General features: G+C 47.2%; 1 long non-coding RNA gene and 1 pseudogene across 1 annotated transcript; one reads left to right on the top strand and one right to left on the bottom strand.

Annotated features, from left to right (window-relative positions):
- Positions 1-1,052: 1,052 nt before the first annotated feature.
- LOC113932584 lies at positions 1,053-1,649 on the bottom strand (annotated as a pseudogene).
- A 9,514-nt stretch (positions 1,650-11,163) lies between these two features.
- On the top strand, positions 11,164-13,877 carry LOC113931804. Its single transcript, XR_003522872.2, has 3 exons — positions 11,164-11,265; positions 12,368-12,651; positions 13,823-13,877. It is a non-coding gene; the product is annotated as an uncharacterized LOC113931804 (long non-coding RNA).
- Positions 13,878-14,270: the final 393 nt, after the last annotated feature.

Genomic DNA, 14,270 nt, shown 5'->3' with positions numbered 1-14,270 from the left:
CAGCAAGGTTCGAATTCTGTTGTGCCTCCTGCAATTATTATGCTGGGATTTATCAACTATGGAATATTGTTGGTAAGAAAAAAATGAAAGAGGGGCACCTGGGTGGCTCCATCAGTTGAGCATCTGACTCGTTTTCAGCTCAAGTCATGATCCCAGGGTCTTAAGATTGAGCCCTGTGTCCTGCTCAGCCCTCAGTGGGAGTCGCCTTGTCCCTCTCCCTCTGCTCTCTGCACCCCCATAAATTAAATCTTTTTTTATTTTTTTTTGTAACCAAAACTTTAATCCCAAGGATTCTCACAAACATATTACAAATGACAGCATGAAAAAAAATAAATCTTGCACAGTAATTCAAAGTTCAGCTCTACAATGTACCCTTAAACTGGCAGGACATTGGTATCTTGAATAGTTTCAAATTACCAAAGAGAGAATGTTACAAAGAGCTGTGTGTTCATATACAGCAATCACACAAGGAACTTACGACCTAAAGCAAAGGCAAACTAACTTTCTTGCAACTTCCAATTCTACACCAACTGGACACCCCTGCCTAGTATGAAGAATAGTTGGTTCTTTTTTTTTTTTTAACCTCTAATCTAGTTTAACAGTGCAGCTTAATTTTCACCTCCTGGCTTGTGTTCACACCAGCTTTTAAAGACTGCTTCTTCAACTACAGCTGCATACCATTATGCCAGCTATGGAAAGACTTCGTTCAATTTTTGCCAGTTTTCATAATATTAAATGTCAAGCTTTAGCTGGGCAGGAGTTAGAGGTTTATTATCAGTCTATGTGAGACTAAACTTCAAACCAAATTCAATTTTGCTTAAGGGAACATTATAAAGTAACAATTCTTGATATTACATGCCTCATATGATCCATTCAAATCATAGAGAATTACATCTTTGTCGCTGTTCCAAGAGACAAACAAATGTGAACAGCTAAAACATCTTAAAAATGCACCAAGCTTATGAAGTCTCAAGCAAAACTTGAATTTTCTGTACATACTCCTGTCAAATGAAGTTATTTCCTGTACACCGCTCCTCTTGCAAACTGGTCTTCTATTTCCTTGACCTAGATCAGCTAGGAGACCTAGAGAAGGATCCGGAAGGCTTGTGATGTCTTTCCCCGAGACAGTGGTCTTTCTCTCCTCCTGTCTCTAGAAAGGGACCTGCTCCGGCTGCGGGAGAAGCTTCTCCGTCTTGGAGATCTGCGGCAAGGTGAGGACCCCTTCTCCGATAATCATCTCGAGGGCGACGACCCCAAGACGGTGGTGGGCCACGATTTCGACTTCTCTTTTCACCATTCGAGAGTTCCACTCTAACTCGGCGGCCACATAACATTCTCCCATCTAGTTCTCCAACAGCATCGGCTGCATCTCGGGGATCTTCAAATTCAACAAAAGCAAAGCCGGGAGGTTTCTAGCAACCTACACACTTCGGAGTGGTCCATAAGAGCCAAAAGCTCGTTCCAATTCAGTCTTGTTACCATTGTTTCCAAGATTACCTACATAAACCTTACAGTCCAATGGACAGGAGTCACGATGCATTTCGAGATCTTGGGTTGGAAAGCGGACGCTCAAATCCACACACCCTCAGATGGGTCTTCCGGCTTCCCGCTCCCCTCCCCGCCCGGCTCCCGCAGACGCTCTCGCTGACCTGGCGTCCACGAAATGATGGATAAAATCTTTTTTTAAAAAATGAAAGAAATGCTTGATTCCTTCCCTTCATCGATTTTCAAAATAATAACACAGTGACCGATGAATATTGTTAGAATTGCTATAAATTCATGAATTTTTATTTAAGATGTTTCAACACATCTCAATCAGAATTGTTTGGATGTTCAAACTCTCCCATTTTTGAAAAGTAGGATTCCCTTCCAGTTACCTTCTGTATTCTTTTTTTTTCTTCTTAATTGAGGTATGAAGTAAACATATTACAGGCGCCTGGGATCGAGTTGCCCACATCGGGCTCCCTGCCCAGTGGGGAGCCTGCTTCTCCCTCTCCCACTCCCACAGCTTGTGTTTCCTCTCTCACTCTCTCTCTCTGTCAAATGAATAATAAAATCTTAAAAAAAAACTGAGTTTTTATTCTTCTGCTGTAAGATCTTTAGGTCATTTTCAGTTTTACTATTATGAATAAAGCTACCCTGACCTTTCTAATACATATTTCATGCGGCTCGTGTATACTCATGTCTGTGGGATACTCATCTAGCAGTGAAATTGCTGGATTAAAAGACTGGCCCATGTTTGGCCATAGTGGATAATGCTAAGCAATTTTTACAAGCAGCTGTTTCAGTTAACATCCAGCCAGTGATTTTGGAGAGAGTTCTAGTTGCCCCAATCCTCACCAACACCCGGTATTGTCAGCCTTTTTCATTTTTAAGCCATTGCTGCTCTTGGTATGTAGTGGTACTTCATCATGTTTTTAATTTTTAATTTTTATTTACCTCGTAATTAATGATATAGATTGGCTTTTCACATATTTCTCGGTCATTTACACACCCTCTTTTGTGAAGTACCTACTCAAGGATTTCCTCTCCTCTCACGGTTTCTTCTTCTTGGTGATGTTACATTTGATCACTTGATTAAGGCGTCATCTGACCTATTTCCCACATATTCAAGGCTCCTTTCCTGCTTTGTCACGGGTAAGTGATCTGTGGGGAGAGACGTGATGACCGCATGAGTGTCTGGTTCAATGTTTTGCATCCGCTGATGACCTTCGCTTGGATGAATGATAGCAGTGGTTGTTGGTGGGCGTCTGCGTGGTCTTGGCAGGAGTTTGCATTTTCACTGTCTCAGTAGTATCTTTTATTGAACAGAATGGCTTGATTCGAATGAAGCTCAATTCATCACTTTTCTTTTAAGGTTAGTGCTTTCTGTTTTCTGTTTAACAAATTTGGGGGTGCTGGGGGCGCCTGGGTGGCTCAGTCAGTTCAGCGTCTGACTCTTGATTTCGGCTCAGGTCATGATCTCAGGGTCATGAGATCGAGCCCCGCATCAGGCTCTGCCCTGGGCCTGGAGCCTGCTTGAGATTCTCTCTCCCTCTCCCTCTGCCCCGCTACCCCTTTTTCCCTCTCTAGAAAGAAAGAAAGAGAAAAAGAAATGTTTGTGAACTCCAAATCTGTATGTTCTTCTAAAATGTTATTGTTTTACCGGACACATTTTTGTCCATGATTCATCTTAAAGTTTTTTTAGGGTGTCAAGATTCACTTTTTGTTCTCATGCAAATATCCAGTGATCCCATCAACATTTGTTGAAATAAATAGGTATATTTTAAACTCGTAAGGGCGCCTGGCTGGTTCAGTCGGTAGAGCGTGTGACTCTTGATCTCAGGGTCATGGGTTGGAGCCCCATGTTGGGTATAGAGCCTACTTAAAAAAAATAAAATAAAATAAAATGCGTGACAATCGTAACATCTGAACAAAGTTGATGAGCCGAGTGGGGGAAATTTAAACACTGAATATTTGATGATATTCAAGTGTTAATGTTACTTTTCTTAAGTGTGATAATGGTATTGTTGCTATATTTTTAAAATTCTTATCTTTTAGAAATATATAGTGAATTTTTTTTACAGGTAAAATGGTATGATGTCTGGGATGGCTTCAAAATAATCCAGGATATATATTGACATCAAAAGTGAAAACATCTTTGTACCCCAACTGTAATGGTTATTTCTTCTAACCTATTTGAATAAGTTTGTCATGAAAATTAAAATATCCTCAAGATGAGTAAGGAAGGTTAATGTGTTACATCGCATAACACATGCTTACTTAGCAGTGTATTGACTCCAGCTGATTGCACACCCACGTGTGGCAGTCGGACACGCTGGTGCTGCGTGCACACGAGGGGGACCTACCTCCAAACAGGAGGTGATGCAGAGTCATCAGGGGGGCTGTGTTTGGTGGCTTGATGATGCTTCTCATCTCTGCTTTCCAGGAGTATCAGTGGACACGTGTGGAATCCAGGTTTGGTCTCATCCAAACCCAGGCTTGCCTTTGTTCCATGGGACATACATTCAGACCGCCTAACATTTGTGAATATTCCAGAAGATGGTGGGTTTCGCTGATTTTTAGGCCTTGCGTTGTGTTATTCCTTGTATCTTCGGGCTCTCTCCCTCCCCCCACACACAGGCATTCAAACACCCGCACATGCATAAACTTCACTTCCAACATAGTTCTTATCAATTTTTTCTACATTTTAGGTTTTCTCTGAACACAGTAACGTTGCTTTGTATAAGATTTTCCCTAAATTCTAGTAGGAAACCACCCACCCCCATGCACGATTATATCAAACTGGAATATTTCAAATAACAAACATTCCATAATCACAAAGACGATACAACATATCAAACTAAGTGATAAATACATTGGCTCACGGCTGGGATTCCCAAATTAATGAAGATTACTTAGTTGCCACTTTTGCTTTATGAACACAAAACATTTCATATACAAAGAAAATACCTCATGTAATTATCAAACAACCTTGTGCAACGGATACTTTGACCTCTGTTTTACGCCTGTGGAAGGCACTGTCCTTTGGCACTCCGGTTTCTGACCCTCTGTGAGAAGGGAGTCTTGATGGCTCTTCAGACTTTCACCAGGAACAGGACTAGCAGGGGACGCTAGGTGGCGTTCCTCCGCTCCTCTTACCCAAAGGCTGCAGGTTTTTTTTTTTTCTTTTAAAGATTTTGTTTATTTATTTGACAGAGAGAGACACAGCGAAAGAGAGAGAACACAAGCAGGGGGAGTGGGAGACGGAGGAGGAGGCTTCCCGCTGAGCAGGGAGCCCAATGAGGGGCTCCATCCCAGGATCCTGGGATCATGACCTGAGCCGAAGGCAGCTGCTTAAAGACTGAGCCACCCAGGCTCCAACAGGCTGCGGGTTTTGATTGGCTTGTGTGTTCCCCTCATCCCCCCCCCCCCCAACGCATCCTCATAATAACCCTTTCCACCGTTTTGGCTATAAATAGTGACTCTCACACCGCAGGGCCCTGAGCCTAAGCCCTGTTTTAATCCTATGGCCTTCACTCAGGAGACAGTCCAAATCTGTGTTTCACTCTCTTCCTGAGACCATCCTTGTACACATAAAAATGAACGTTTTTATTTTATTTTTTTAACTCTAGCTTTATTTTTTTTTAAAGATTTTATTTATTTGAGAGAGAGAGAGTGAGAGAGAGAGAGAGAGCACAAGTGGGGAGGGTGGCAGAGGGAGAAGCAGGCTTCCCGCTGAGCAGGGAGCCTGATGCGGGGCTCGATCCCAGGACCCCGGGATCGTGACCTGAGCCGAAGGCAGACGCCTAACGACTGAGCCACCCAGGCCCCAAAATGCACATTTTTAGACCAGTAAAAATACTTACTAAAAGTGAGTCTCATTAGCCTTTGCCATGTTTTTAAGCATGCTGCCACATAAGGAAGAGTGACGAGATGGAGGAACACGGCGTGAGCACCGAGGGCCACAGTCAGCATTTCTGTTACACCAGCTTCTGTCATTTCATGTGCGTTTGGCAGGGGGAACACAGATGGCCTGCCCTGCCCTCACCCCAGTGGGGCTGGGGGGTCTCCTAGCATTGGCAAACATCCTGAGAACACTTATTAATATCTAACTATCAAGGTTAATATGAAAGAGATTTGTCTTCTTGGGGCTCATCTCTGAAGTACCGAGGGTAGGGGCAAGCAGGGAAGAGTCTTCCAGAATGGCTGGATTGCAGAAGGCCGTGGGAGGTGAAGCAGGACGGGTAGAGGGAGACAGAGCAGAAGAGGAAGAAGGTGCTTCAGGGTACCCCCCTCATGGTGGTCTGAGCACCTAAAAGGTGGAAGGTCACCGAAGATGAATAATAGAGAAATATTTGCACCATCACCCAGCCCTTGAGTGTGTCTTTGGTCCTCAGGGCGTAGGAACGAGTTCTGAATGCCTCTTCCAGGAGTAGAGGGACAGTAATAGTGAGGGGGTGACTGCCATTTTGCTTGGCTGACACAATTCTCCCAGACCCGTTTCTTTCCAATTCTTTCTCTCTCCAGCCACACGCCTCGGAATCAAGGCAGAGAAACTGATGTTAGTGGCCAGATCTATGTAAGCCACCATCAAACACATCTACTAGTTATCTTGAGACCCAGATTGTCCAAATTAGACTGAAAACATCTGCTTGTCTATATGAAGTAAGAATAAGAATAAATGAGAAAGAGTGTCAGCCTCAAGATGGAGACATAGGTTGTTCATGACTTCAGTCCCCCTCACAAGAAGACCAACTAGCGACTAAACATGGACAAGGCATCATCATTAAAAAGTCCCAGAACATAGGGGTGAGGCTGAAGCAGTCCCTGGAACACAGAGCAAGAAGGATCACATTCAAAGAGGAAGAGGAGAGGTTCCATTTTGATCACACCCTTCCTTCCCCTGGCCAACACGGCGCAGCATCAAGAGGGCCCCCTGGGCCCACCTTTCCTCCAGTGGGAAAAAGAGGGCCCAAGGCGGACACCCAGCTCTCCAATGTTATGGGACGCTTTGGGGGAAGCCCACTGGGTCTTGCTTCATGGAGGTCACCATGGGAACCCATGGGCCTCGACCACTGGGGATCAGAGAGAGAGAGACAAGGGGGCAGGGCTTACAGCAACCGGTGCTTAGATTTTGGAGGACCACATTCCCGCAGGCAGCAGTCCCCCAACCGGACACCAGCCAGCAGCTCTGCCCATCTGCGGAGCTAAGCTGGTGGCCCCTTCCAGCCGGGGACCTTGGTTGTAGTTCTGTCTGATTTGGATCCCCAGTCCACTGGGCTGAACCCAATACAGAGCACATCCTACAACCCTGCTTGGGCAGGGAAGCAAATTCACCATCCCACCCAACTGCTCAGCATAGCCTCCAGTCTTGCCCCTCCTGGAAGCATGGCCACAGATGCCTGGCAGCCATGGCCCACTGGGGCAGGGAACCGAGCCAGCAGCCCTGCCCAGCCATTAAGCGTAGCCTCTGGTCCCACTTGACAGGAAGTGCAGACAGTGACCGCACCTGACTGCTGAGCAGTCTCCAGCCCCACCCAATATGACTATAGGATCCGGCCCGCAGAGCAGCCAGTCAGGGCACACAGTCTGACACCCCACCCAACAGGGAGCTGTTGCAGAGCTTGGCCCCTAGCCCTGCCCTGTGGCAGCGTCGATTGATGGCACTGCCACACCTGGGACTTTGCCCAACCAGAGGAGGCTGCAGAGCCTGGTGGGGGCTCCACATGGCCCCAGAGCCCAGTGGGCAGCCCTGCCCAGCCGGGGAGCCCACCCCAGGGCCCCACTCGGACCCGGAGCCTAGCAGCAGCCCCAGAGCAAGCCCCACCTGCCTGTGAATGCTACCGGCTGACCCATACATTGTGCCCAGCTAAGCCCACTGGCGGAGGTCTTTCCCTGCTGAGACGCACCTGTAAAGCCTGGAAGAGGAGATTATGTGCTCAGAGACACAGAGAGCAATGCAAGGACACAGGGATCACGGAGAATCAGGTAAATAGGACACCACCATAAAAAAACAAATGAAGCTCCATTAACTGACCCTAAAGAATGGAGATCAGGGTGCCTGGGGCGGGGCTCAGGGAGTTGGGCATCTGCCTTCAGCTCAGGTCATGATCCCAGGGTCCTGGGATCGAGCCCCGCGTCAGGCTCCCTGCTCAGTGGGGAGCCTGCTTCTCCCTCTCCCTCTGCCCCGCCCCCTGCTTGTGCTCTCTCTCTCTCAAATAAATAAATAAAATCTTAAAAATAAAAAGAATTTAATAGAGAGGCTGGCCTGGGGACTGGATCAGAAAGGGCCTTTTCCCCAGTAACTTCTGGGGTGCTCAGGGTTCTTGGGAAGAAGGTGGCTTATTTCTGCTTGGCTACATCCTCGCCTCCGACTCCAGGGCCAGGCTCTGCGGTCCTTGAGCCCTCCCAGCCCCCAGCCTGGACCTGCCTCCTCCTCTCTCATTCCTGGAGGAAGTGGAGCAGGGGAGGCCGGACAGGTCCCCTGGCCAGTGCACCACTGCTGTAGGTGGGTCTGGGTCCACCTGTACTCATCTCGGTCGTCTCAGTCTCATGCCATCAGCTAAAGAAAACGGGTCCAGAGCATGTCATATGTTTCTCTAACAATTTCTTGGTGTGTAGGTACCATCTGGAATTTTCACAGGATTCTCCACATTCCGGGTGGGCATAGGAAAATCTTTTTTGTTCACTCGTCAGCGTTATTTTCCTCCTGGGAGGCTGGGCACCTCCATAAAGTAGGTGGGAAAAATAGACAAGATGCTGGGGCCCCAGGAGAGGTTTGCAAAGTGGCGGGCACTGCTCCCTTAGTGGGGGCCCGACCCCCTGCCCCCGCGCTCCCCAGTGGCTCTGGCTGGCACCCCTGAGCCCAAACTGCTTAAGTTCCTCTTGGAACCCAGGAGGGGGCGCTCCTGAGCACCAAAGCCAGTACGAGGCACCTACCTCCTCCAAGTACCCAGCACATCCCCACCTGGCGGGCTGTTAGTGCTCTGGAGTAGTCATTGATTTTTCCACCTCTTCAAGTAGACGTTAGCTGAGCGCTACCAGGAGTCAAGGAATGGAAACTGACGATAATTGACAGCAGTGCACTACCTGACCATTTACAAGCGCTTTCCTTGCTGAGACACACCTGGAAAGCCTGGAAAAGGAGACTATATACTCAAAAACACAGACCAGTAGCTACCAGGCCCACAGGTAGAGCTGGGGTCAGGGAAGACCAGATCTTGAAGGATGAGTAGGGTTTTTTCTTTTTGGTTTGTTAGTTTTTTAGATTTTATTGATTTATTGAGAGAGAGAGAGAGAGGAAGCACGAGCAGGGGAAGGGAGAGAGAGAATCTCAAGCAGACTCTGCACTGTCAGGAAGCCCCACTTGGGGCTCAGTCTCACAACCCTGAGATCATGACCTGAGCTGAAACCAAGACGGGGGAGCTCAACCAACTGCACCACCCAGGCGCCCCAAGGGATGAGTAGGGTTTATAGGCAGTGGGACTAGAGGGGGCTTGTGGGTGAGGGTAAGCCTGGGCACAGGGTGGGACTGAGAGTGAGGACAGGGGTCTGGAATGAGCCTCTCTGGGCCTCAGTGTCATCTTCTCAGGAGGCCCAATGGGCGCCTCACCAAATGGGGGGCATGAGTCCAGAAGCCCGATCCTTCAGACGTGTCATGCACGTTTGCCCTTCTCTGTTCTAACAGAAGCACCTGAGACCATGAGGTACAGGGACCCGCAGGCAAATCCCAGCCCAGCCACCTACTATTTAGGTGACCTTAGACAAGTGACTTGACTTCTCTGACCTCCAGCTTCCTCCTCCAGAGGATGGGGTTGCTTTTATCAGGGAGGATTTATCTTCCTGCAGGGCGTAAGACCCAGGAGGCCTGGGTTCAAGTCTGGCTCAGCGACTTACTGACTGTGTGTCCTGGGGCAGTTTCTTCACCTCTAAAATGGGGACCTGGGGCGCCTGGGTGGCTCAGTTGGCTAAGCCACTGCCTTCGGCTCGGGTCGTGGCAAGTCCCACATCGGGCTCCCGGCTGGACGGGGAGCCTGCTTCTCCCTCTGACCCTCTCCCCTCTCATGCTGTTTCTCTCTTTCTCAAATAAATAATAAAAAATAAATAAATAAAAAATAAAATGGGGACCTAAAATCTACCTCATAGGATGAAGGAAACTTGAATAAGGTGATGCTTTTAATCCAGGGCCTAGAACAGAGTGGGCACTCAGCCGCACTTTTGCCAGAAATACAGTTTGGCCTTATATTGCTCACAAATGTTCTGTTTGCTGGCTTTGTCTCCACAACAAGATCTTAAACTCCGTTAAGGTCATAGAGTATGTTGCCTAGCACCGTGCACACTGTAAGCACAGAATAAACAAATCTCTGTGCCCCGGACCAACGCCAGGATACACAGATGTTGGCCCTTTCATTGATCCAGCCAATGTTCCCGGAGCTACTATGTTGGGGCTTATAAATTCTGGAACTTTCCCTTTTAAGGACTTAAACTTTCTCCATAACCATGGTCTGTCACACGAGATGCTCCCGGGATCACAGAGGCATTGTGTGGCCCGCTAGTTCTAACTAACTAACCTTTATTGAACATCTAATGAGCACCAGACAATATGCTTTCTACACATCAGCTTATTTAATCCTAGTAGCAACTTTACGGGGGGCGATTTATTATTATTCCCATTTACAGAGAAGGGACCTGAGGCAGGGTAAAGTAAGGAACAAACTGAGGTCTACACAGCTAGCTAGTCAGTAGGACAACTGGGGTGTAAGTCCAGGTCTTTCCAATGACGGAACTCGTGCCTGTGGCTACTGTGCCAAATGCCTCCCGGGGAATCTTGACATACAGGCCAGCGCTGCACACAGCGTCTGGCACATGATGGCTACTCAGTAAAAGTTGGCTCTCTTCCTTCAATCAAGAAGTGTATATATTGGGGCGCCTGGGTGGCTTGGTTGGTTGAGCGTCTACCTTCAGCTCCGGTCATGATCCCGGGGTCCTGGGATCGAGCCCCACATCAGGCTCCACAGGAGTCTGCTTCTTCCTCTCCCTCTGCTACTCCCCCAGCTTGTGCTCTCTCTCTTCTTCTGTGACAAGTAAATAAATAAAATCTTTTTAAAAAAGAAGTATAGATATTGACTCTAGGTTGAAACAATTCCAGCGGTGAATAGGCTGGGTATAAAACCTTATCTCCAGCCTCAGTTGAACCAGTCTCAGTCACAACTTGTAATGTGCTGCAGATACTTGGGGATTTTCCAGCTCGGGCTGGAAGGGGGACAGGATGTGAGAAGGGGCCACTGCAGCTCCTCATCCAAGCACATGGTGCCTCGTGCAATGACGTCAGCATCAGGTACAACTTTCCCAGGGAGGTCCGCTTCCCAGGGGAGCACAGGGGAAGGCAAGCAGAAGGCAGGAGGGCCACACGAGGATCTGGGAGCTGAATTTGGTGTTCCTGAGAGATAGATACCTCCGTGTCCTCTGTCCCAACCCTGAAACCCATGGCCTCTGCCCCAGATGCTGGTCTTTGGAATCTCTTCTTTGGGGAAAAAAGAAAGTGAGCCTGCCATGGAGCTTATTTACCACACAGATGCACGGAGCTATTTTGAGCCAACTGTGCCCAAGAATCATTCTAGTGCAACTTGTATAACTGGAACGAGGTCACCAAGTGTTCTCGCCAGGGTTGGAAGACGTGCCTCTGGGAGGGAGGACAAGGATCGTGAGAGGCAGCCCTCCCTTTGCCTCTTGTTAACCCATCCACATTACTGGGGAAAGCTGAAGACGTAAGACAGGCAGGAGGTAAGGGGACTGAACATTCTCTGTTAAAATTGGTGATAATCTGACCACAAAATAAAGGCAAAAGCACCACGTCCTCTGGGTTTTGTTTTGGTATTGTAGCCACCGAGGGTCGTCATGGAAACCCTCAGAGGCGTCAAATCCTAGCACTCACAGCTTGGAAAAGAGAGTCTGAAGTTCCTCTGATGGGAGCTTTTTAAAAATAGAAACTGTCTTGGGTCTGGATGAGCAGGCCTCAAAGTTTTCCCTCTGCCTAGTTTGAAAGGTTGTTTCTGTGTCTCTTTTCTGGTTCCAGACTCTAATAATGCAGCAAGAACTGGTTCCGGTGAGGCCTATAGAATGTTCCATTAGGTCTATTATTTTCAATTGCCAGAGGCCCAGACCTAAGTGGACCTATGCTGAGCAAGAAAGTGGGGAGAGGCAAGGCTCGTTTGCTTGCATAGGGGGAAGCCTAAAGCTGTATTAAATATTACTCAGAGACCCAAAGATGGCGTTAGGAGCATCTCTCTGTTTTGCCACCTGTCATCGTGGGGTCCATGTGTGGATGGCCTTCATTCAAGGCCCCTCCCAGGCAAGGATGTCATTTCCTCACATTCTGCCCATTTCAGTTCAAGGGAGAGACACTGGCTTTGGGATGAACACACCTCGCAGTCAGGTTTGACTAGTTCGGGCTGGGACAACCTGCACCTTGGGCCAGTTGTTGTGAGGGAAGTGTGTGAGGCAGGACCACACATCATGGAGTCTGGGACGAGGAAAAGGAGCAGCCCCACAAAACCACGGAAGTGGGGTAGGGAAGGGCCACTCCCTGCCTGAGGCCCATCAGCTTCTTTGTCAAAATCGTTCTCAGGTGTTGTAAAGGATCTGAAAAACTAATCCTGGGGGCACGTGGGTGACTCCGTCGGTTAAGCCTCTGCCTTCAGCTCGGGTCATGATCCCAGGGTCCTGGGATTACAGAGCCTGCTTCTCCCTCTGCCTCTCCCCCTGCTCATGCTCTCTCTCTCTCTCTCTCTGTGTCTCTCTCAAATAAATAAATAAATAAAAATCTTAAAAAAAACATTCTGTGTAGGGTGTGTGTACAGATAACTAAATATGTTGTTTCCTCCAGGGGAGCACACCTCTATCAGTCTGGGCCGAATCGGAGAGAAGGGCGACGTTTACTATAAAGTTTCTAACTACAACAGGGGATTGCAGATGTAAGAGCCTGTCACTACTACCACAGAGCTGAGATCTCCCATCCCAGACTGCGATCCACACTCACGGAATAGTAGGGACGTTATGGTGGTGCCATGCAGTGGAAGTTTGTGGAAATGTGTCCTCTGCGGCGTGGAGGGCAGCTATTCACAGGGAATTGTCTTGAGCACTAGAGGCTCTCTGCTATAAAACTGCAAGGTGCGGGGGATACCCAGTACAGGGTGGGGGAGATGCCGGGTGCTGGGCACAGCAGGAGCTGGGTGCTGGGGGCGCTGTGGGTGCGCTAGGAGCCTGGCACTAGAGGATCCCCACACACTCAGGAACCTGAGGAGTGCGCACCCCGGAGCCAGGAAGCAAATAAACCCATTTTCCTTCTGTGGTGTCTCTCTGGAGCTTCGGGGCCAGCTCTGCAAGAAAAAGTACTTAAAGGCCCAGATCCATTTTCACTCTGAAATCCAAAAGGGTGAATAATTTGGAGCTGCATCAGTAAATCAATAAACCGCACAATACCCAAGATAAAGATGCTCCACTGGGGAAATGGTGATTTCGATTTAGAAGCCATAAAGCCACTGATACGTATTTAGCACCTTTTACGTGCTACGCTTAGATCAGAATCAAATGGAAATACGGTGCTTAGGTGAGTTTTGAGCAGTGGTGTGACATGGGGAATGTAGTTCTACCACATGAAGACTGTTTTTGATACTTAAAATCACTGTGGAGGAAAGTTTGCTTGTTCCCCAGTAATTAATTTGAAAAAATGAAATTTAAAATTATTTCATTGCACCATGTTACATCTACTGCAAATATTGCTGACCCCTTCAGTTCATTGAAGAGGTCCCGATTTCTGGAGGAGTATGTTTAAGAGCCTTAAAAGAATCCCATCCCTTTATTCAGTAATCCAACACCTCCGAATATAAAATATTCCTAAGGAAATGATTCAAAATAAAGATTTATCTGTACGATAATATTTATGGTGGCATTAATTATTATAACTAATAATTATATAATATCTTACAGATTTAAATTATTCCAGTTATAATTGCTACAATGACATATAATAAATAATAATATATATAATAAATTAATATGATTAATAATGCTAATACATTAAGAAGTAGAAAGGTTAGGTGTTCAGGGAGTAGAAAATGGTCAGGTAATGAAGGTATAGTGGCATGATAGACTATTCTCTCCCCAACTTAAAATAAATGTGACAACCATATGGACATAGGATAAAATTAGGCAAAATGAAGAATATAGAGCAGAAAGATGTTTATGTTTCATGATTATTGCTATGGGGGAAATTTTATACATGACTAAATAAATATGAATTTATTTATTTAAATTGTATACTTTATTTATGTATTTTTAGAGCATGGAGGAGGGGCAGAGGGAGAGAGAGAGAAACTCTCAAGCAGGCTTCTGGCTGAGCCCAGAGCCCCACGAAGGGCTTGAACTCATGACCCTGAGATCACGACCTGAGCTGAAATCAAGAGTCTTGACGAACTGAGCCACCCAGGTGCCCCTGAGTTGTATACTTTAAATGATTAATGATAAGTGGATTTTCTCTTGATTAAAACAACGCTAAATGAGGCCATGGAGAACATGTAGGACATTTCTGTGGTAAGGTAAAGAGATCTTTGCGCTTATGTTTTTCTCCAAAGTTGTTCAAATGTGAAATTTTAAGTAAGAAAGTTTGCTCCATCAGTCTCTGCCCTTCGTATTGTAGTAGGTCAAAGACACCCTCGTCACCACGACGTTCTCAGGGGGTCACTCTGAGCTGGGAGGGGGGTATTCCCCCATGGAGTGAGGAGTCAGGC

This window comes from Zalophus californianus, chromosome 10, assembly GCF_009762305.2.
Source record: "Zalophus californianus isolate mZalCal1 chromosome 10, mZalCal1.pri.v2, whole genome shotgun sequence".
Taxonomy (NCBI): Eukaryota; Metazoa; Chordata; class Mammalia; order Carnivora; family Otariidae; genus Zalophus; species Zalophus californianus.
Note: the sequence above shows the minus strand (reverse complement) of the source record. Positions and strands in the feature narration are given on the sequence as shown.